Genomic DNA, 25,014 nt, shown 5'->3' on the forward strand with positions numbered 1-25,014 from the left:
GTCAGACTGGGCACAATTTCCAAACTGTGTCTCAAGTGCTGTCCCCATTTAGTGCTATGGGTCAGTGAGGGGACACGAGTCTCATGGTGGGGCCAGCCTTACTGTCCTGTCTGTACATTGGTTGCTCCTCCAAGCAGCAATGTCATCCTTGGGGCTTGGCGGGCAGGATGCTGCTCTTTCTCTCTCTCTCTCTCTCTCTCTCTCTCTCCCCTTTCCTCTTAGTTTGCTCCTGTGTGGTCTGAAAAGATCTGCCCCTCTCCCCAGGCTGTATCTTCGGTGCTGTCCTCTGCGGTGCAATCTTCTGGGGAGGGAGGGGTTGCCCCCCATGCACCCACTCACCCCGAGCCCAGCTGAGATTGGGGCTGGCCATGCAGACCTATAAGCTTATGGGCTGGGATGCTAAACACAATGTCAGAAACTTGGATCCCCAGCCACTCTCCATGAGAAAGCTTTTGTACTTCAGTAAAGATTTACAGTCTCAGAAACCTGTAGGAGCCGTCCTATTCTGTCCTTTAAGACCACCATGAATCAGAATCAAATGGATGGCAATGAATTTGGTTTGGTTTTGCTTTGTAGAAACTTGGAAACAGAAGGTCTTAGTTCCAGCCTGGATATTATCACTATGATCTTAAGCAATAAGCAAGTAAGAACTCCAGAAGCCTCGATTTCCTCACGAGTAACATAAAGGGAACTCTATTCCCATCTAGCTCTAGAACACTGTGTTACTGTGGCTTTGTTGATTTCGAAACACAGGAAAGGAAAATTAGATTAATTGCATCTAAAAAAAAACATACTTGAAATTGAGATTCATAAAGTGGCTTTTCTATAGTAAACCAAACAGATACATACATACATATATACATACTAACATACATGATAGATAGATAGAAGAGCTGAGGGATCTGACATCATGGGTTAGCTGAGATCTCTAAAGCTTCCAATTCTTTTTAGGACTCCCACAACAACTGTCTGACCTTTCAAATACAGGATTCAATTTTCTACAGTGAGAATGAATTAACACACTTTTTAATATTAATCATGTAATCCATCAGAAATATCGCATAAATGCCAATTACTATTAATACATTGCACCTTGAAGATTCTGCCATCATTTTCACTAAAGAATAAAGTATTTCAGTCCTACATCTATTACAACACTGAACTATAAAACAAATGAATGAGCTACGATAAATCGCATTGATGTAAATTGATTTACTATTTATATGTAACTCAGATTTGAGTAACTGAGATAAGAAAAGCACATTTCTTCTGGGTTAAAGTTAACCTGACTACATGTAGGAGAGCTTAAAGAGTTTGTGAAAACATGGAAGTAAAAAGTCATGAGTTTTCCACAAAATTTTTAAGATTCTTCATAGATAAATTATACCTATCACATATCTATCCACCTTCAAGGAAATCCAATCAATACAATTGTTATTCAAATTTATGCAATAACCACAAAAGCTAATGATGAAGAAAGTAAAGAATTCTAATAGCCACTTTAGTGGGCAATTGATCAAACATGCAATCAAGATGCACTGATAGTTATTGGTGCTTGGCATCCAAAAGTTGGAAACAAAGAGGAAGGGACAGTAGTTGAAAAATATGGACTTGGTGATAGAAAAGAGGCTGGAGCTCACATGATAGAATTTTGCAAAACCAACAGCTTGTTCATAGAAAATACCTTTCATCAACAAAAATGATGACTATACACATGGACTTCCTCAGGTAGAATACGTGGATGTCAAGTTGACCACATCTGTGGGAAGAAAGGCTGTAGAAGCTCAGTATCAGCAGCTGAACTAGACCGAGGGCTGACTGCTTTCGAGACTCTCAACTGCGCATATGTAAATTCAGGATAAACCTGAAGAAAATTAAAGTAAATCCACAGGAGCCAAAATACAATCGTAAATCTATCCCACCTCAATTTTGAGAACATTTAAAGAACACATTTGATGCACTGGACACAACTGACAGAAGATCGTATGAGCTGGGGGACGACATCAAGACCATTATTTATGAAGAAAGCAAAAGGTCATTAAAAAGACAGGAAAGGAAGGCAAGATCCAAGTGCATGTCAGAAGAGATTTTGAAACTTGCTCTTAATCATAGAGTAGCTACAGCAAATGGAAGAAAAGATGAAGTCAGGGAGCTGAATAGAAAATGTCAAAGGGAAGTTTAGAAGACAAAGCCAAATATTAGAATGAAATAGTTCGAGGACCTAAAATTAGAAAGCCAAAAGGGAAGAACATACTCAGCCTATCTGAAACTGAAACAACTGAAGAAAATTTCAAGCCTCGAATTGCGATTGTGAAAGATTCTATAGGTGAAATATTGAATGATGCAGGAAGCATCCAGAGAGAATGAAAAGAATACACAGAGTCCCTGTACCAAACAGAACTAGTCAACAGCCCGCCATCTCAGGAGGTAGCATATGAGCAAGAACCACTGGTGCTGAAGCATAAATGCAAGTTGCACTGAAGGCATCAGCCAAACGCAAGGCTCCAGGAATTGACAGACTGCCCATTGAAATGCTTCAGAAAGCTGAAGAAGCGCTGGAAGTACACATTAGTCTATGTCAGGAAATTTGAAGTCAGCTACCTGGCCAACTGAACGGAAGAGATGATATCTCTGCTCATTGCAAAGAAAGGTGACCTAAAAGAATGATTAAATTATAGGATGATATCATTGATATTGCACGCAAGTAAATTTTTACTGAAGACCATGCAACAATGGTTACAGCAGCACATTGACAGGGAACTGCTAGACGTTCAGGCCGATTCAGAATAGGATGTGGAACAAGGGATACCATTGCTGATGTCAGATGGATTTTGGCTCAACGTGGAGAATACCAGAAAGATGTTTATTTGTGTTTCATAAATTGACTATGTAAGGAATTCAACGATATGGACCATAATAAACGATATATAACCTTGAGAAGAATGGGAACTTGGAGCATTTCCTTGTACTCATTCAGAACTTGTACATGGATCAAGAGGCCGTTGTGGGAACAGAGCTATATGTGGGTTAAAATCAGGAAAGCTGTTCATCATGGTTGTATCCGCTCACGATACTTGTTCAATCTGTGTGCTGAGCAAACCATCCGAGAAGCAGGATTCTATGGAGAAAAGTGGTGCCTCAGGCTGGGAGCAAGGCTCCTTAACAGTCTGCAATGTGCAGGTGATACAACCTTGTTCGCTGAAAGGGAAGAGTTCCAGTGCTCACTTACGAAGATCAAGGACTTTACCTTCAATGTGGATTACAACTCAGTGTAAGCGAGACACGAATCCTCACCACTGGACCAACAGGTAACATCATAACAAATGGAGAAAAGATTGAAGTTGGCATGGATTTTGTCTTACTTGGATCCACAATCAATGCTTATGGAAGCAGCAGTCAAGAACCAAAAGACATGTTGCGTATTAGGTAAATCTGTTGCAAACGACCTCTTCAGAGTATTGAAGAGCAAGGCTGTTTCCTTGAGAACTAAGGTGTACCTGACCCCAGCCATGCTGTTCTCCGTTGCATCTATGCATGTGAAGTGGGACACAGAATAAGGAAGAACATGGAAGAATTGATGCATTTGAATTGTGGTGCTAAAGAAAAATATTAAAAGTGCCATTGGACTGCTAAATAGACCAACAGATGTCTTGGAAGAAATAAGGCCAGAGTGCTTCTTAAAAGCCAGGATGGCAAGATTCCATCGTACCTACTTCGGGCATGTTGTCAGGAGAGACCAGTCCCTGGAGAAGGACATCATGTTTGGTAAAGTGGAGCTGCAGTGAAAAGAGGAGGTCCCTCCAGGAGAGGGACTGACACAGTGGCTGCACCCATGGGCTCAGGCAAAGAGCAGGTGTGAGAAAGGCACTGGACTGGGCAGTGTTTCCTTCTACTGTGCCGAGGGCGGCCACAGGGTGGAGCCGATCCATGGCCCCTAATAACAACAATTGATAAAGTAGTTCTTTTACTGGAGTGAATACACAAAAATAATACACCAAAGAAGAAATCCTGACAGAACTTTAAAAGGCAGGGCTCTAATAAGTGCTACTGACAGTGTCATGGGGAAAAATGTGACTGACACTTTCAAAACACAGCAATCGAGTCCCAATACTTCAGTGACTGTGGCAGACAGAGTAGAACCGCCTCTGGGTTTCGGAGCCTGGAAATCTTTACAGGCGAGCCTCATCTTCTCCCAGAGAGCGGCTGGTAGTTTTAGGCTAACCTTAGCTTAACTGGCCAAAGTGAAATCCTCTAGAACACAATAACACTATAAACTTCCATCATCTGAAAATTATGTCTTAATTTAAAGAGTGATCATGTAAAATGTAACAACATTGAATGTACTTTATTAGCCAACCTATCACATCTTTACAATAATGTTCAAAACATGAGTGCTAAATGAAATAATCAATTAAGAGGAAATAAGGCATATGTTCTTATGGCAATACATACATAAAAGTCAGCAATTTTGAAAAATACAACTTTCCTCTAGTTCCTAAATGCTTCCTCCCCGCCCCCACTATCATGATCCGAATTCTACCTTGCAAGCCTGGCTACACCAGAAGATGTACCCTGGTACAGATAGGAACTGGAAACAGGGAATCCAGGGAAGATGATCCCTTCAGGACCAGTGGTGTGAGTGGCAATACTGGGAGGGTAGAGGGAGAGTGGGTTGGAAAGAGGGAAGCGATTACAAGGAACTATATGTGACCTCCTCCCTGGGGGACGGACAACAGAAAAGTGGGTAAAGGGAGACGTCGGACAGGGCAAGATATGACGAAATAATAATTTATAAATTATCAAGGGCTCATGAAGGAGAGGGGAGCGGGGAGGGAGGGGAAAAAATGAGGACCTGATGCCAAGGGCTTAAGTGGAGAGCAAATGTTTTGGGAATGATGAGGGCAATGAAGGTACAAATGTGCTTTACACAATTGATGTATGTATGGATTGTGATAAGAGTTGTATGAGCCCCTAATAAAATGATTTTTAAAAAGTCAGCAAATTTATGTTTCACACATTCTCAACAAGTGATTTCAAAAGAATCTAGTAGTTCTCAACAAGTAAATTCAAAAGAATATAAGTATGATCTGATATAAAGTTTCAGAGGGGTACAAATGGCTTGTACTCAACTACTTTCTGAAAGGTTAGTTGTTCAAATCTCCCCAATGCCTTGTGGCACAAAGGCCTGGAGTCTGTCTTCCCTGGGATTAGAGCCCTGCAAGCCTTATTGAGGATAACTCTACTACGGCACACCTGGGGTTTCCAGGAGATGGAATTGACTCCCTCGCAATGGGTTTTTCTAAGTTAATTGAACACTAAACAAGACTTTAAGTACTTTATCTTTTTCAATTGTCACATTTCCACCAGGTAGTATTGTGCTCATTCCCATTCCACAGAGAAATAACTGAAGCTGAGAACAGATCAGCAGTGTCGGTCAGCATCCACAACATAAATAAAGAACACACCCAGGGTTTAATTTACGACTGTAGAGTGAAAATACATTTAACAGAAGTATAGGTTTTTTAGAGGTATAAATAGGATAAATAACTTGGCAAAAATGGTGTGACACCTAAGAAGTAGTGTTATAGTTTGGTTTTGTGTCGATTTGGCTGTGCCAGATCCTCAGCTGTGTGGCAGTAAACCCTGTCCCATAAGATTCAGTGACGTCCCTTGCTTTGCATGTATAAATAAATAGACTGCAGAGGGCTGGCACACTCTCTTCTTTCTCCTGCTGGTTCCTTCTGACTCAGGCTGGTGGCCTGCCAGCCCTGGGAGACTGTCTTGGATCCACTCAACTCTGTCTCCACCAGCCTGTGGTATTCACGTCTCCCGCTTCATCTTCCTGCTTCATTAGCACGGCAGCTGCGTGAGTCTGGAAAGTCTTCCAGCTTAACTTCTGACCAATGGACTTGAGTTGAACTGGGCTTGCCCTCTCTGCAGCTGCTTGGACTTCTTTCTTGTTATAAATTTATTTCTTATGCATATTTGAGAGTCACTGGTTTGTTTTTTCTGTAAAGCCCAGTCTATATGTTAGGCTGGATTTTCTTCTCTCTAGGAAAACAAAACCAGTAACACTTAAAATGACTCATACAGTAGTAGAAATGGTTAAGTCTGATTGGCTCATGTCTACGTGTCATACATTAAGCTGGGGGCTTTTTCTGATGAATGACTGCTTGAGGCTGGGAAACTAGGAAGCCAGGAGACCAGGAAGCTGGAGGATCACAGACCAGTGTAGACAGTCTAATTGGCAGATCAGATGTTACAGCAGATCATTGATAACCCCCAGATGGGTTTCTGGGATTGGGAGGCTGGGAAACCAGGAAAGCAGGAAGCTGGAAGTGGATGATATGGAAACGAACAAAGAGTGTGTTCTTTACAATACCTCACTTTATGGATACCAAATATGCCACAACTCAAAGGAGACACCATCAGACTCTGACCTGCATGAGAGGTTGCACTCCACCCATACCTTCTTATAGGTTTAATCAAATTACTACAAAATCTAACCATCACAACCAGCAACAGCCAGGAGTTGGTACATGTGTGCTAGGCTGCTTTTCTAGAGAAACAAAACCAGTCACCGGAAAAGGCAGTGACACTCATATAGGTACAGTAAATAAATTTATATCAAAAACGCAGCCCCCACAGCACAGAAGGGGAGGCTCAGTCCAGCTCAAGCCCATGTGTCAGATGCTAAACTGGAAGACTTTGCCAGACTCATGCAGTTGCTAGGCCGACAAAGCAAGGTGATGAACCAGGTGGTAAGAATGCCACAAGATGGTAGAGGCAGAGTTAAATGGATCCAAGGCAGTCAACAGGGAAGGCCCCAGGCCTGGCGGACCATGTAGTGGTCCACTGACCTAAGTAGACACAAATCTAGCTATCATCCCATGCTTTAACCTGTGTGCTGAGCAAATAATCCCAGAAGCTGGAAGTAGAATGTGGCACCAGGATTGGAGGATACATATTAACCTCCTCGAATATGCAGAATACACAGTCTTTCTTCTGAAAGCAAGGGAGACTTGAAGGACTTGCTGATGAAGATCAAATACCGCTGCCTTCTATATGAATTGAAATTCAATGTAAAGAAAACCCAAACCCTCACAGCTGGACCAACAGTGAGGAAATCTTAAAATTGATCATCTTGGTTTCATCTTGATTGGGTCCACATCAACAATCATCAGTGCAGCCTTCTGGAAAGCAAATGAAGTATTGGATGGGGCACATTTCAAATGTTGAAGAGCAGAGATTTCCCTTTGAGGACTAAGGTGCACCTGACACAACACATGTTGTGGTATTTACAACTATCTCAGATGCATGTGAAAGAGAGACACTGGAGAATGTCTGATGGCGTTTTTTGGCACAGAAGATTAAAATGCCATGGACTATCAGAGAAACAACAAATCTGTCTCGGAAGAAGCATAGTTACATTGGCTCCTTAAAAGTGAGGATGGTGAGACTTTGTATCAGGGATTTCCAACATGTTATCAGGAAAGACCAGACCCAGGAAAGGGGCATCGTGCTTGGAGAAGTACAAGGGCAGAGAAAAGGGAGAAGACTCTCGGTGAGATGAATGGATACACTTGCTGGAACAATGGGTTCAAACATAACAACAATGGGGAGGATGTCCCTGGAAGAGGCAGTATTCCATCCCATTTCACATCATGGAGGATTAGAGGTCCGCTTCAAGCAGCACTAAAGAGGGAAGCGCTCAAGTCTGTATTTTATATATCTCTGACTCATGCTTGCTCAGCTGGTGCTCCATATTTGTGGAACATATGAAGGATGAAGTGAAAATCCACACTAACCCTTGGAAAATCAGGAACAATAGCGTATGCCTATACTTGATACACAGCGGGTATGTGCTCTTTCTGCACTGCCTTGTTCTGGGATCCACTTTTTATCCTTCCGCGAGTTAGGTCATCATGATTAACTTTAAGTATTTTATTTCCAAGGTACTCATATTAACTGACTTCTCTTTGAGTTCAGGCAAAATAATGCGAGGGCATAACCATTCTGTCCCTGCATCTCTGAGATGAGAATAAGAAGTCTGTATCAGAGTAGATGTGAAAAGTACGTAATTAGTTTAGAAAAACACCCAGCACACAATAACCTCTCCTAAAGCAGGTATTCTTATTATTCAAGCATCTTCTAAAACAGTTTAAATTGACTTGGTAATATTTGAAAGTTTCTCTTCTAATTGCATTAATTTTAAAATGTTACACACAAACACGCTTTCAAGCTGTCATAACTAATGATGAAAATGTTTTGAATCACATCAACACAGGGACCTGCTAAATGATTGCATGCATGCACACGTTTGTCATAAAGTACAATAGCTGGTCTTCAGCCCCTGTAAGATCATATATTTAGGAGAGGTGTAATCAGCTAATATGGCCCGGCCTTAGACGGCGCATTAGAATTCTAGACTCCAGGCCTGCGGCTGTGATCTCATTTTGAAGGGCGTTCTCTGTTCCAAGATCAAGTCCTGATCTTAGAAGAAGGGCCGAACCAAATCATATGCTTTGATGTCAGCTAGACAAAGAAGGATGGACCATGGAGGTATCGCTCCCCTGCCTCACGCCAACAGGGAATCCGGAGATCAGAAATAGCCATCCACACTTACTGTCTAGGGAAAACTGGTCACCAACAATGTCACTAATTTATGGTAAAAATGGTTTCAAAGAACCACCAGGTGCTGGAGACTTTGATCTATGTATTGGCACTAAATAAATAATAATTTAATCGTAAATGAAACAATATATATACTTTACAGTTCTAATTTAATAGACCGCTAACAAAATTTTACACATATGTGTGTATTATAGATAAATGTATTTATATTTTAAATATTTGACAAGATATTGAAAATACTGAGCATTTTTCCAGTTTGTGTTGTCCAAGTCAGCGTGGATCATGTGAATCAGTGTGGATAAAGAAGTTTGATGATCCCTTACAAGAAATGATTATGATTTCTGAGAGAGTTCTTTTATTCATGAAAGTTCCATAAGGGTTGAAAGTATTAAATTGCATAAATAAATATTAGAATACAAAGAATAATGTATATCTGCTGGTTAATACTGGGAAGATCTAGAATAAAAATTAATAAACCATAATTAATTGACTTTGATTAAAGATAGGGGGTTAGGGTAATATGAACATATACATTGCATATACATTGTTTTTTAATTCTTGAAAAATCTACCCACTCCCTACCTTCTTGCAATTTTTGCCCTAACTCGACTGCACATGAAAAAATGGAGGGGGAAAAATAAAATTTTGAGAAAAAAAATCTCTAAGTCTATAGTTGTAGAATTCAACCCTTCCAGGAAATGAAGGTTTTAGATATTGATCTGATTTTTAAAATATTGATAACAAAAAAGGAGTTATACATTTTCATATATTCAATTAAAACCACTCTTTTATATTAAATTCTTTCCCATATTTCAAAGGAAGCATTCAGGGAAGATTGCAATGATTATCATACCTTAACAAAATAAACAACAGAAGATAAAACTTTAAATCGATTACTAAAAATAGGTCTTGTGTGTGTTCCCCTAAAATATTGGTTTGGATGACTAACCTTTCTCAACCAATCACTTCTGAGTTATCAAAAAGAGCTGATTAGATGTGCGTACATACCGGAGAAGGCCAATCCTTCGCAATCCCAGGAACGCCCGTGAAAGGAAAGCTCACTGATTTAGAATCGAAGCCTCCAGAACTGGGAGGAAATAAAGCCCTGATGTGTAAAGGGCACCAGTTTGCACTATTTCTGTTACCGCAGCAATGAGAAACGAAGACGGCTGGTTTCTTAATTCTGATCTCATACTTTATAATCCACAAACCACGCTCTAGTACACTAACTTCCATTCATTCTTAGGTATTTTCAAGCTTAAAAATCCTCAAAAGTTCCTACTTCATACAGTTCAATTTTTTTGGTCTGGCTCTCACTTTTCTTGCATGGTTTCCACCAGCCCAAGGGATTGATTTAATTTACACTCTCGAGCTTCTAGGAACCTTGGTGGCAATAGTGGGTTACAAGTTGAGCTGCTATCTAGCCTCAAGATGCACAGTTCGAAACCACCAGCTGGTCTGAGGGGAAAAGACAAGGCTTTCTGCCTCTACTAAGAGTTAATCTTGGAAATCCATGGGGGCAGTTCTACCCCATGGTATACATAGGGTCACGATAAGTCGGCATAGAGTCTATGAGAGTTTTTGTCCCCCACCCATCCCCTCACTCCCTGGGTTCTACTTTGTCGCTGCCCTTACCATTCCCACTTCCCTCTTCCAACCACGGCAGAAATCCCAGAATTCCCTGCCACCCTGGCCAACACTTCCCTCTCTGAGTGGTCGGTGCATTGCAAGTATGTCGGCATCACCTGGGCAGAGCCCAGCATTTCCTACTCAGATTTGTTCTGTTTCCATTTTCCTTCTGCAATGCACGCTCTGGTGGACCCAGGACTTCAGTTTTGCCATCGCCTCAGTACTTGGCATCAGGCTCGGCACATGAGAAGCTCATGGATGGATGGATGGATGGATGGATACATAGATAGATAGATAGATAGATGATAGATAGATAGATAGATAGATAGATAGATAGATAGATAGATAGATAGATAGATGATGGATGATAGGTGTGTGTGTATGTGTGTGTAGAGAGAGAGAGAGAAACTTTTGCATTCGAAGATGTGGATCTAGATGCTAACTGTGCTAGTCACTGAGCATACCACTTGACCTCAAAGCCCTCAGTTGTCTTATCTGTACATGGGGAGGAAAGTCTGTAGTCCTTCCTCGGGGATGCTGTGAATATAAGACAATACACATGAAACAACAGTCTCTTTCTAAAACGTGTGACAGACATGCTTTTAGGATGCTTTTGCTATCACTCTAAGTGCTCACTGAATAGTATACAGCACTTGACATGCCATAAGCTTTCAGCTGAGTGTGCTCAGTGAGTGAGGCTGGAGAGCATGCCACGCCTGTTAACACTGTCATTCTGTCAACTGTATAAACCCTGATGGGTGAATGGTTGCTCTCGCCCCTGACACAACCTTCTTCTCTAGACATTAAGCAGACTGGGATTGACTTGGCAATCTACCCATGGAATACTGGGTAATCCAAAACTGCTGTGGTTCCGAATGAGGAAGTCTGATCTCAGTGCCAAGCGAGGTGCCCCTCCATAGCCGCTGGTTTTGTCTACTTCCCACTCTCCGAGGGGATTCAAACAGTATCCGTTCAAACACTGACCTTTCTGAGAAGAACTGTCGTACAATTGCCTTCAAGGACTGTGCATTCTCCGTGGCTGGATTCTGTCTGTTGTCATTCATGATTAACAACAATTCAATAAATGGCATGTGTCATTTTATTACTCGTACACGTGACTACTTGTCTGAAAATCATTTCAGGCAAAGTCCTAAGTAATTCGGTGGCTAGCTGGCTGCAGAGGTCTTTTTGTTTTGTTTTGTTTTGTTTAAATATTACATATTCTGAGAAATATGGTTAACCTGTTACTGATAAATTTGAAAATAAGCCCAGATGAGTTTGACAGGCATAATGGGAAAAACTGGGTAATAGCATACACAACAATTATGTATACTTTCCTTTAAACTACTCATAAAACCAAAACAAGTCACTATTGAGAGCAATTTTTAGATTCACTTACGAGTAAAATATGCATATTTTCACAAAAGAATATGTCAGCAAAAACTTCAAGTATCTTATTAGATCAAGGATGAAAAGTCAGATCCAAAACCTAAGGGAAATTGATTAATATATTAAACAGACATAGTAGTACTAGTGTTATATTTATATATTTTTTATATTTATATAGCATTATTATAGATGTTTTATTGGTACTTACTAAAGGACGGTGATGATGCAACCAGGCTGCGAGGCAAAATAAAAGAGAAAAAAACTATCGAGCAGGAATGTGAATAGCTGTGCTATCTTAGATAGAGTACATTGAAAAGTGGATTCATGTAGATATAGTTAGGCTAAGTTTTAACAACTTAAACGCTCTTCCTTTTGACCCATTTTAAATTCACTCTAGGTTTTCATTACTTTCTGCCATCTTGTCAAAGATTTTCTTTATCTTGCTAAGGTTGCTGAGTTTGGGGTTTGGGTATGTTTTTCTGTATATGAAATCCAGGATAGGAAAATCTATAGAGATAGTAACTGAATTAATAGATGCTTACGGTTTGGGCAATGGAAGTTGGGGGAGGGGGTGCATAGGGAGCTAATATTAATGAGTACAAGAAGGAAGAAAATGTTCTAAAATTGATTATGTTAATGGATGCAGCATTCTTAAATATGCTTAAACCATTGAATTGAATGATATGTGAATTGTATGTCAGTAAAATTGTTAAACCTTAAAAAAAATAAAGAAGCAGAAGTGTCAGTTTACTGAGCATCTAGCCAGATAAAAGAAGTCTACATCAATTAGTGCTGGAGTAGCATCCCTTTGACCAAAGTTAAAGTCCTCTTTTCACCGTGAGTGTCCTCACCTGCTCCCTGGAAGGCTGAAGGCTCAAGCTCATGGGGTGTGCTTTCCAAGCACAGACATTCAAAGGCCTACGGAACACAGTTCTGTTCCAACACGAGCGGAGTTGCCAGGAATCAAGTCAACTCAATGGCAACTAGTACTGATGAGGTAATTAGTTAATTGTGCCAACCTGGCCCATAAACACGTGGGGCTAATTGAAGGGCAGAGGGATAAATGGGTCGGTGAGTCTCGCCTTTCTAGTTCTCAGGTCTCTTGTTTGTGGTGGTCGGACCAAGGTGGAGTTAACTTAACCAGTTCACTGGTTCAGCTGACAAGGCTCACTTCCTGCAGGACATCCCTGAGTTGAAGCCGCATGGACCTACCCCGATGCAGCCCTGGGTACTGGAGCAGCCGTGTGGAGACCCCTGCCAGCACTGTGATGCTTACACGCTCACTGACTCAGCTTTCCTCCTGCAGTTGGCATCATTGCATGTGTTTTGTGAGATGGAGGAGGACTTTGTGGATTGGTGTTTGGCATATGGGCTAATGTTGGACTTGTGGGTTTGGGCAGCCCTGGGTTGGGATGTTTTCTTGATGTGCACTTAGCCTTTATATAAAACTCTCTCTTATACATGAGTTTCTGTTTCTCTAAAGTACCTAGACTAAAACAACTGATAAGTATTCCATATCCAAACAAAAACTAAAATTCTAGTATTGAAACATAGACATTAGGCTAGGTGTTTTATATGAATCCTAGCAATAATGTTGTAAAATTAAATGTCTTATTTTCATTTTAAAGCTAAGGATGCAGAGGCTATTCACAGTTAAATAATCTGATTTGGTGCTAAGGTTAGTAAGAGGGTCTATCCAATATTGAAACTTTTATCTTAAACTGTCATGCTATCCATTAGTAGCTAAACGAACATAACAATTCAGACTGAAGTAAATACGAAATGGGTTGCACTGGGAGAGTTATCCCAAGTTGGAAAAGAAAAATTCTTAAGCCCTAAAATCAAGTGAAAAAGATTCAACGCATCTTCAGAAGAGATTGGGTGAGCCTGGCTCTAGTTCTCACACTAATAACCAAGCATCTGTCTTAGCCTGAAGAACAAATCTCAAACTCATACCCCAGTTAACTAAATTCCTTGTCATCACTCGTGTTCATCTGCCCAAGATCCTGATGCTAAACTAACCACTTCCCAGGGAAGTAGGGGTGCCCAGGAATGTTAATTCCGTATCATAGTCCTTCCAATTTTTAAAATGTGTTCTTTCTTTTTCCATAACAGTTTGAGGTTTCCAGAAAAATCATGCAGACTGTTCCCATTGACACTGTTTGTGCCCTAAGGGGCCCTGAGTCCAATGTCAAGTTGCTAACCACAAGGTCAGCGGTTCCATTTAGCAGCTGCTCTGTGTTAGGAAAAATGAAGAGGTTGCCTCCTTTGAAGATTTACAGCCTCAGAAACCCCAAGGAGCAGTTGCCCTCTGCCTGTAGCATAGCGCTGAGTCAGGACCGGCCCCGGGCTGGAGGAGGTGGGGCTACACGTGGCACAGCCCTACTGGTTTTTGAAAATGCATAATGTCCAGTGTCCACTATCACACTGTCAATATATATATATATAAACCAATTTTACCACCCAGAATATGCCCTGCACTCTGTCTACTCATCCCTCCCTGCTGCCTCCTGAGACCTGGAGACGGCTGATCCTCTCACTGCCTCTGCAGTATTAGTTCTACATTTGTCAAAATGTCACATAGTTGAATTCCTTTCTCTAATTTTGTTATCTCTCAGTTTATTGGTCAAAATCCCTTGACCAAAAGACTCTCGTTCTTACTTACTTGACCGTTAGACCATTCCAATGACCTATACCTGAAATTACCTTGGTGGCACAGTGGTTAAGTGCTGAGCTGCTAACTGAAAGAAAGGTTAAGGTTCAATCCTAGTAATCAATCTGTGAGAGAATGATGTGGCAATCGACTTCCATAAAGGTTTACGGCCTTGGAAATCTGATGAGGGCGGTTCTACTCTGTCCTATAGGGGCGCTAAGAGTCAGACCCAACTCCAGGGACACAGGTTTAAACTTAGTACGAATTGCAGTATATTGTGAGCCATCAGCATGCCGTCTGAGAATCCTGTTTGGTTCTTAGTTGAACATGAGTAACCAGCGAAAAAGAGGGAAGCCTCCACAAGAGGGATTGAACAGTGGTTGTAACCATGGGCTTGAACTTGAGTACAACGAGGAGGATGGCACGGGATTTGGCAATGTTCTGTTGTGTTGTACACAGGTTGCTGTGAGTCCAAAGCCACCCGATGGCACCTTAGGACAACAGCCTCAGTCATATCTATAGGCTTCCAGTAAGACATTTATCCCATTCCTGTAAGATATACTTCAGTGGTGCTAATATACATGGGGAAGTAAAAATGCAGTCCCCTTTCCTTTGAGCTTACAGAAATTAATTATTGATGATTGGAAAGAAGAATCTATATATATTAACTATATTTAAAATTTTCTATTTAATCTCAAAGACTTTTACTAAGGAGCATATCTGCCAAGATCGAAATGTACTGATTAATTTGTTTTCTTTATAAATTCAATCTCAAAAGACCTCAGGATGGTTTTGATATGTCCTAACTAAATAATGTTAGCTCCATTTATCAATTTTCTTTTTTATTATTTTGGTTAATGGGAAGAAATACGTATCTGGGTTGGCAAAGAACTACTGGGAAAATATTCCAATATGTTTGATAAAATAACTTATGTTCAATAAGGAATAAAAGTGCCATCGCAGGCATTCTAGGACATGTTTTTGTGACAAAGTGGCATCTTGCTATCTATTTTAAATGTGATATGAGATATGGAACCTATTCTGATAAAAGTAAGAACATTAATATGCTGATCTGGGAGACATAGTGATGATTTTCAAATATTTTACACATTTATTGTCCTAGCTCTGAAATTGACTCAGCTTAGACAAGAATATAAATACATAATGAATCAATCCTCATGGGAAACAATTTTCTCTCTGTCTCTCTCTGGTCAAAAATACCTTGGATATTTTAAACCTTATCATGGTACTGTAAAAATGGGGAGAGTGACTGTTAGCGGGAAAGAAATCTCATCTAAAATTAACCTTATGACATATGTGAGCTGTCATGGGTCTCAAATCCTTTACACCACCATAATCTCACATCTTTGCCATCTCTGATGGAAGTGAATTTATGGAGAGACTACAGGCTCCAAGTGATTTTTATGGGCGCATATTCTTGAGTTTATGAAAATAATCACTATTTAGAAGTTAAAATAAATTGGAGTGTTGTTTGCTTTCTAAAAGAAGTAAAATCTGCATTTGATAAGAAATGATCAAAGCAGTGGGAGAATAGAGTGTGGCGCTATCGCTGTACTCTGGTGACTCAAATATGCCAACTAGTGATTGTGGGTCCTTCTTTGTTTACTTAATAATGCATACGTCATGAACACCGCTCCCTAAATAAACATGCAAAGTGGGAGTGGAGGAGGAAAAGGGACCGAGAACAGAATTAAGTAATGTTTCCTTCTATAAGACTGAAAGTTGGTGCCAACTTGATGGCAACTAACAACAACACAGCTATAATAACAAAACAAGGGAACTAATACTTCAAAAATTTAAAGGGTGAATTTTGTTCAGCTATTGACAAATGTGCAGAAATAATCCAGTTTCCCTCTCAGAAAAAAAAATGATGTAGAATCCAACACTGCAGGATACAATTATTGTCATTGATAAGGGAAAACTGATATTTAAATTAATGATAATTATTGATCACTCTCACTCACAAATTAATTTCTTCTTTGACATTATGTGAACTCCTGCACTCTTAATTTATGTACTTTTCTGCTTCATCTATTCAGAAAAATGCTATAATTATCATTTCAAAACTCTGAAACTTGAAGCAATTACATTTACTGAGCACCTTCCAGGTTACAAAAACTCTCAGATTACATAATTTTTTGAAATAATTGGAACAGGCTATAGAATAACTACTGTTATCTTGGTTTTTCAGGTATAAAAACAAGGCACAAAAAGAATAACTTTTCCAAGCTAATACATTTGGGATATGAATCCATATAAATAGCACAAACTGTACCCGACTGAACATGATGTAAGAACATTATTGGACTACATTTTAAAAGTAGTCTGCTTTAACCTCTATCCAAATTGTTAAAGATGTTGTTCCTGACAGAAATCAGATCAAATTTTCCACAACCCTTGTCTACACTTGATCTGCGCATGTACTGATGCATTCCACTTCACAACATAGATTATCCTCTTCTCTGTATTGTCCCTTTGTTAGCTTGGAAACCTGCAGAGCAGTACTCTACAGAGTGCCTGCCACTGAGCAGATGCTTGATATCTGTTCAATGAGTGGACAAATATATCAAGGCTTTGTGGCAGCCGCCAGCTAGCTGTGTGAAGGGAAGAGGGACAAAGGAAGAAAAGTGTTAACCGAACTCTCTAGGCTAGCCTTCAAAACACACCTGGATATTCATTGTTTCCCAGAAGCCCTCTGGATTCTTCCATCACCACAGTATTGAACACTCTTTGTTTCCCCTTGGACAGCAGGGTTTGCAGAACCAGAACATAGTAGGATGCCCTCCTTCTATTAATTGAACAGGAGAGCGTGATGCTAGAAGCGCCTCGGGGTCACCAAAGGAGAGAGCAGCAACCAGTGAATGAGTGGAGAGGGAGAAGAAGGCAGGAAGGGCTAGAGCACCCTGTGGAACAAGAATGAGAGAGTGGCTTTAGGGTGGGAGTCACCAGGGTCAAAGTGAGCACTGATGACAAAAAGACAGAGAGAAGAAAGGACAGGGAGTAAGAACCATGCTTTCCATGCTTGTCTCCTGATCCCCAAGACCCAGCCCTGAGTCAGCCCTTGTTAGTCACCCATTTAATGCTTATTAAATCCCCATTGAGTGAGTGCCTGGTGATATCTGCAATATCAAGGTCAGTGAAACCATCAATGTCAGAGTCAGTGGAGGAAAATAGAGAAATGTTACAGAGGGCAGATGGTGTAGCCTCTGCCCACTGTGCATCAATAACTATGTTTACAAAAAAGAGAGAGAGAAAGAAAGATGCTTCTCTTGGGAATGGGAATCCCAGTTTGGGAAAAGACACTGACCACAGACGTAGGATGTGGGCCATCGAGAACAATTCCCAAGCTAAGGGGCCCAGACTTTATGTCTAGTAGATTTAGGTCCCAAGCATTTGTTTTGTTTGTTTGCTTGCTTGCTTTATATCCATCATGACACATATGTAATAAGAATCATAATGACAACAAAGAGTCTTCTGACAACTGGAGGTTGGAAGTCTGAGCTCATTGGTTCAGCCACCTGACCCTCTCCAAGGGATAAAGCAAACAGGAGCCCACTCTCCACACACAAGCTGGGAGGCTCTGGTTACTTAACACATTTGATCTGACAGCCTGTTTCCAGTGTAAAAGGATACAAGATATATTCCAAAGGTTTTTCTAAGAAATGGTTTTGCATGCATTTGCTACTGTAGATCACTAAGGAGCCCTGATATTTAAACACAGGTGAAGAGATTTTTATTTGATACCTGATATTTCAAAATCTTCTGTGGATTTTCTTTGCTTTGTATGATGAAAAGCACATTATCAAAAGTACAATGGCCCATTCAGTGGTCCTTTAGTCTCATGTTAACATCCTTTTGTATTTTTCAGTAGTTTAAATATTTTTTCCCTATACTAAATTTCAAACATGTTCCAGAATAGAGAGGGTAATATAATAAACTTCAATCACCAGCTTCGAGAGTTATAAACTCAAGGTCAATCTTATTCCATCTCTAAATCTCATTCCATGTTCTCCCCTCCAGGCAACCATTAGGCTGTAAATCTTTCCCTTCACATTTCCAAAAGCTAGAGATTCTTTGATAGAAAGCCGCAAAAGCCATTATCATGTCCCAAAAATTTAATTAATAATAATCCCTTATTATCACGAAAATTAACACTTTTCTCATACTTCCTAATTTTCTTATAATGTTGTAGTTGTTTGAATCAACATTCAAATACGATAAACCCATTACCCCCCAAAATCAATGTCATTATGTCGATCCGACTGCATGTCTCCTAAGTCCTTTTATTCCTTTTGTGTCCACAGTTATTTGCTAGAGGGACCAGTTCCTCCACAGGGTCCTCCCACGGACGTGAACTTGCTGAATGTCTTCCTGCAGTGGGAGTTAGCACCTTTCTCAGTAACTGGGTTTTGCTGTGAGGTGAATGCTATTGTTGCCAGCAGTGGTGTCATTCAAACTGACCCTGGGTGGATTATTATCTTGTCAGCTAGTCTTACTCTCGAGATTGCCAGTGAGTTGTGGGGCTTTACTCTTGTTCGGGGTTTTATGGTAAATTCATGAAAATTCAAAAATTATCTGCTCTCCCTGCCAAGTTTAAAAAGTAGCTCTCAAAACTGTCCTTATTTAAAGAAAGCTTGAATATTATTCTGATTGAGTTTGAGAAAGCTAGCAGTAATTCTCCATCTTAAATTTTCTCTCACTTAAATGATATATGAATACCTCCTAAAGAATGAAGAAGAAAAAGAATGACATGCTTAGGAATTATCTGTGTGGCTGAATTATTTTTATTATAATGTTATTTATATAACGCAAAAAGAAAGGAGAGCTGTCGCAGCACACTAAGGCAAATCTATAACATAAATAGAAAAGTGTTAGGATTTGACAGCCTCGGGTATGATTAGCCCCCTCCACCCTTCTCAAGATTGGAATCAATTAAGAGAAAGAAACAGAATTAGACAGCTAGAGATCAACACAGCGCCCTCCACACGGATAAGGCTGTTGAAGAACATGTCGTATTGTTAGGGCAGGCGGTCCCTCCCCTAACCTTTCATTTCTCTCTCTCAGGAAAGCTGGCTTGCCGAAAATTCAGTTCTATGGAGCAGTGATCATTTTTACCCAGGGTCCCTGCCCAGTACTTATCCAAGCCAAACAGTGGAATAGATACACATACCACAGGCAGAGAGAGAGAGAATCTATAATAATGTATAATCTTTCAACAGACAAATTTAATCCAATCAAGAAATATGGAACAATAGTCATCACTCTCTAACCACGTAGTTCATTCCTCCCCCACAGACAAGAATGAGGGGTTGATCAAGAGGTCGGGGATTTCATTCTAATGAGTTTCTCCCTACATGAACATAAGAAAGGAGGAATTCACTCTAACCAGCATTAAATCCAGTTAGCAATTAATTTAATCACATTACTTTGATGTGATATATAATGTAATGTTTTTCTAATAAGACTAAGTTGATTCTACCCAATGTACTAGTAGAAATCTGTATAATATTCAGTATGCATATGATTTAAGTCAGTTATGATGGGTTTTATTTTATTATTTGGATCACATATTAATCATTAATTCTCACTAATATTCTTTAATAAAAGCAAATTACTTCTTGACAATCAGCCCAGTATTTTATGTGATAATCAATTTCAATAATGTACTCATTTCTTGGATATTGTTTAATAAATATCTATTACATTACAAAACCAACCAAAAATACTACAATTTGCACAAAAATAGAATCTACTCCGTCACCCAGTATATTTACCAATACTTATAGGGATATCAAATAAAAAGAACGTGAGCTATGGAATAGTATATTAGAGACTTTGGACTATAGCACCTCAACTGACATCTAGCCGGTGCCAATTCATAGCGACCCCCGAAGACAGGGTAAGACTGGCACTGTGCGTTTCCAAGACTGTACCCCTGTGAGTGAGAGCAAGCCCCATCTTTCTCCCTCAGAGCTGCGAGTATTTTCAGACGGCCGAGCTTACAGTTAGAAGCCCAGTGATAACCACTACGTCACAAGGGCTCCTCGGGAAACAGGCTCCTCACGTCCTGTTTTATCTAACACTGTAACCAGCCAACTATAATAGAGTTCATGTTCTTCTGTATTTGACGTTCTGATGCAGAGTCCTGGTGACTCAATAAGCCCGAGTTGTTTCACAATTAAAGGCTTCCATTAGTTTTTGTGATGCTAACTAGCCTTCCTTCATTTTCATGAGAATTATAAATCCAATGAATATCTTTCATCAATAATTCTGTGTTATCAAATAAAAACTCTCAACACTCTCACTATACGCATAAGTAACCAAAATTTAAAACCCCGGGATTTGTGGCCATCAGTTTGAGCAATGCTGAACCCTGAAGGTCAGCACACAGTTATCTGATGTGGGAAACTTGGGTGCCAAGAGGTGAAAAATTATAAATAGTAAGATCCAAAAGTCTCCAGAAAAAAAGTAAAAATTCACATACTGCCAAAGGTAAACGTCTCTGGTATGGAGCAAAGGCCCTCTCTTCTCATATCACTTAACAATAATCTCAATAATGGGAGTTGGATAAAGGGAGGGAGACTGAACTGTACACAGATAGCTGCTATAGGTGTCGTTCAATTGGTTTCAACTCAGAGAGAGCCCGTGCCCCACAGAGCAAACCCGGCCGAGTCCTGGGCCAGCCTCAAAATCATAGCGAGGTTGAGTCCCTTGCTGCAGTTACGGTGTTCAGCTACCCCAGTGAAGCTCTTCTCTTTTACTGCTGACCTTCTAGTGCAGCTAGTATGATGTCTGTATCCAGGGACATCATGAGAGCACGCCCAAAGCATACCAAGCAGAATCTCTCTTTTCTTGCTTCTAAGGAACATTCTGACTATACTTCTCCCAAGATAAATTTGTTCAGTTTCTGACAGTCCACGGTATAGTTGATAGTCTTTGCTAACACTATAATTCTACAATTCAAATCCATTAATTTTTCTCTAGTCTTCAGTATCTATTGCTTAGCTTTCACATGCATGTGAGGCAGTTGAAAATACCATAGATCGAGTCAGGCACACTTTGGGCCTCAAAGTCGCATCTTTGTTCTTTAACAATTTAACGTTTTTTTTGTATCACTATTTGTCACACACGACACATCACTTGTTTCCTTGAATGCTGCCTCCATGGCCACTGATTATGAATCCAAGTAAAATGAAATCCTCGGTAATATTTCCCTGTTTATTATCATTTTGCGTATTAGTCTACTTGTATGCTGGGTTATATCCAGTATCCAAAAATCTTTAGTAAAGCTACTGAGCCAGGCTCAAAATATCATATAATCCAATATTATTAATGGCTATCATGAGGTTTATCTGAGTTTCTCACTTTTCTGGAGGATGAACTCAATCTTCCTGAGATCATTCTATATATTAAGGAAATATTTTTACATCATCATGATAGCCAGAACATAAATTATCTGCACAATGCACCAGACCAGAATTCAAAGTTGAATTACTTCTCTTATCTTTTACCTAATATGTTAGCAAGTGGCTTAGCAAACAGAAGCAAATGCCCCGTCATTCTCTGTCCGTGAAAGTACTAACCATTTACCCCATAGTCAAGGTTTCAAATGTCAAATTGGCTAATCCTAATTATTTCAACTGCTACCAGGAGCCCAGGTGGTGTAGTGATTACAAGTTGGTCTGCTAACTCCAAGGTCAGCAGTTTGAAACCACGAGGTGTACCAGGTGCTCACCAGGAGAAAGACGAGGCATTACCGTCTCCAAAATTGAGAGGGGCAATTCTTCCGTTCTTTGGGGTAATCATGAGTCGGAATCAACACAATAGCAGTGTTTGTGTTTGGGTTGTTTATTTTAATCAGGATATGCAGATACAAAAGAAGAGAGAGCAGTTATGGACACTCTGGCAAGAAGGCCACATAGTTGATGAAACAAGATGAAAGAGTGACAATAAAATTAAATCTAAATTTTGCTACTTACGTCTTTAAATGTCAAATACCTGTATACAACAATTAATAAATATTGGTTGTCAATTTTATCTAAGATAATAAAACATTTCTAGTCAATTAAATCTCAAATTTATCATCAGACTAAGTTTCAAAATATTATTTGTAGGGCATGTACTTGGAAACTGCAACCAGATAAGCTTGACTACTGCTTCAAATGGGGATACATTGTATCATGTTAAACAAGCTTATAAATCATGTAGTACTGTGACATTCTGAACACTATAGTTCAGCTACATGTGGATAAAAGAGGCTTTTGTCAGCTGGCCTATGCACTTAAATGCCATTTATATTAAGAAGGTAGCAAGGAATTAACACTGATGTATGAATTCTAATGTTCACAGCTGAACAATATTCATTTTTTAAGGTGTTCAAAGGGATTACCAGTGATTACAACATGTTACCCTGGAACCTAAATGAATACTGCCATCTGAAAATAGAGCCAGACAAAAACAAAACAAAACATAACCCCTGCAAACTGTAGAATGGATTCTCAGTGGGAATAATCTGCTCCAAAGGATGTACACTGAGAAGGAGATGTACTGAATTTATTTGAGAATGTCTATATCCAGACAAGGAACCAGTATGAAATTTCAAGAGAATCTGTCTAAACACAAAGGGACGCTCAATCTTAGATCTCTACATCATGTTATCTGTCTGCAAATAGAAATGTGGTAATAGGGATGTCATAAATCAAGAACCTGTAAAAGTTGTAAAGGTTGTTTGTTTGTTTGTCTTTACAACACTATCAAACACTGAGTCAGGATGACACAAGTAGTCGCTATGATAACTGACTTCAGATAGTCCTTTAATCTATAAATATCTGGTCAGCATCTACTATATTGCACAATAGTGCTTTTTCTTTCTTTCTTTTGTAAATCATTTTATTGGGCCCTCTTACAGCTCTTATCACAGTCCATACATATATCCATTTTGTTAGACCCATCTGTACATATGTTGTCATCATCTTTTTCAAAACATTTTCTTTCAACTTGAGCCCCTGGCATGAGCTCCTCAGTTTTCCCCTCCTTCCTCCACCCTCTCTCCCCACATGCCCCTTTGATAATTTATAAATTATTCTCTTTTTTTCATGTCTTACACCAACTGCTGTCTCATTTTACCCATTTTTTTTTGTTGTTTGTCCCCCTGGAATGGGGGCCCTACATCAGTCATTATGATCAGTTCCCCCTTACTACCCTCCACCAGCTCTCACCCACCTAGTATCACTCCTCCCCTTATTGGTCCTGAGAGGTTTATCTCTTCCGGATTCCCTGTGTTGCCAGCTCTTACCTGTACTAGTACACATGTTCTGGTCTAGCCAGATTTATAAGATAGAATTGGGGTCATTGTAGTGGGGCCGGGGAGGAAACATTAAAGAACCAGAGGAAGGCTGTCTGTTTTATCTGTGCTATACTGCACCCTGACTGGCTCTTCTCTTCCTTGGTGTCCAATTGGCTACTGATGGGCTTTGGGGCTCCACCCTGCAATCGCCCTCATTCCCCTCTTTAGTTTTGGGTCTTTGATGCCTGACACCTGATCCCATGGACACCTCATGATCACACAGGATGGTATGCTTCTTCCATGTGGGCTTTGTTTCTTCTGAGCTAGATGGCCGCTTGTTTGTCTTCAAGCCTTTAAGACCCCAGACGCTATATCTTTTGATAGCTGGACACCATCAGCTTTCTTCACCACATTTGCTTATGCACCCATTTTGTCTTCAGCACAAATGTTGGGAAGGTGAGCATCACAGAGTACCATGTTAGTAGAACAAATTGTTCTTGCATTGAGGGAGTACTTGAGTGGAGGCCCAATGTCCATCTGCTACTGTAATACTTCATAAATAAATATATGTACATATCTCTATTCCCCTAACATTGTATATAAATGTATTTACATATAAACATGCCTGTATTTAGACCTCTATTACTGTCATATGCCTCCCAGTTCTTTCCTCTATTTCCTTTTACGGTCCACCCATCCCACTTTCATGTTTGACCTTCATCAGGTTTTGGTAATTACTCTCAGCTACATTGCCCTTGATTGAACACCCCTAAACATCCTATGCCCTCCTCACCATCAATTTTAGATCACTTATTCTTCCCTTGTCCCTGAGTTTTTGGGCACCCCCCTCTTTTTCCCTCATCTCTCCCTCTCCTGTGAATAGTGCTTTAACTACACGAATAGTCTACTAAATAAAACAGAAAAAAATTACATTTTAGGACAGCGGTCCTCAACCCGTGGGTCGCAATACCTCTAGGGGTTGAACAACCCTTTCACAACAGTAGCAAAATTACAGTTATGAAATAGCAACAAAAATAATTTTATGGTTGGGAAGTCACTACAATATGAGGAACTGTATGAAAGGGATGCAGTATTAGGAAGGTTGAAAACCACTGTTCTAGGAGGAGTAAAGATAAAGAGAAAATAAAATAAATAGATGAAAGGCTTAGCTGTATTGTATGATGATAAATGTTATGGGGCGAAATAGAGAAAAGAAGAGTGAGATGGACAGAAAGGTACAATTGTAATAAGTTGGTCAGAAAAATAAAAGAGAGAAGGTGATTTTTGAGGAAAACCTGCTTGATGGTGAAAGAAGCAGCAGTGTGGTACCCAGCGCATACACACACACACACACACACACACACACACACACAACAGAACAAAGAGCCGAAAGCTGAGGCCC

At 40.0% G+C, this 25,014-nt stretch overlaps 1 protein-coding gene across 1 annotated transcript in view; it reads right to left on the reverse strand.

Moving 5' to 3' along the window:
• Positions 1-25,014, reverse strand: part of PDE4B (phosphodiesterase 4B) — a 710,248-nt gene that overhangs the window by 612,829 nt on the left and 72,405 nt on the right. The gene's annotated exons all lie outside the window — the stretch shown is intronic.

The sequence above is a fragment of the Echinops telfairi genome, unplaced genomic scaffold (genome assembly GCF_000313985.2).
Source record: "Echinops telfairi isolate 266 unplaced genomic scaffold, ASM31398v2 ScPeMD7_443;HRSCAF=831, whole genome shotgun sequence".
NCBI classification, from domain to species: Eukaryota; Metazoa; Chordata; class Mammalia; order Afrosoricida; family Tenrecidae; genus Echinops; species Echinops telfairi.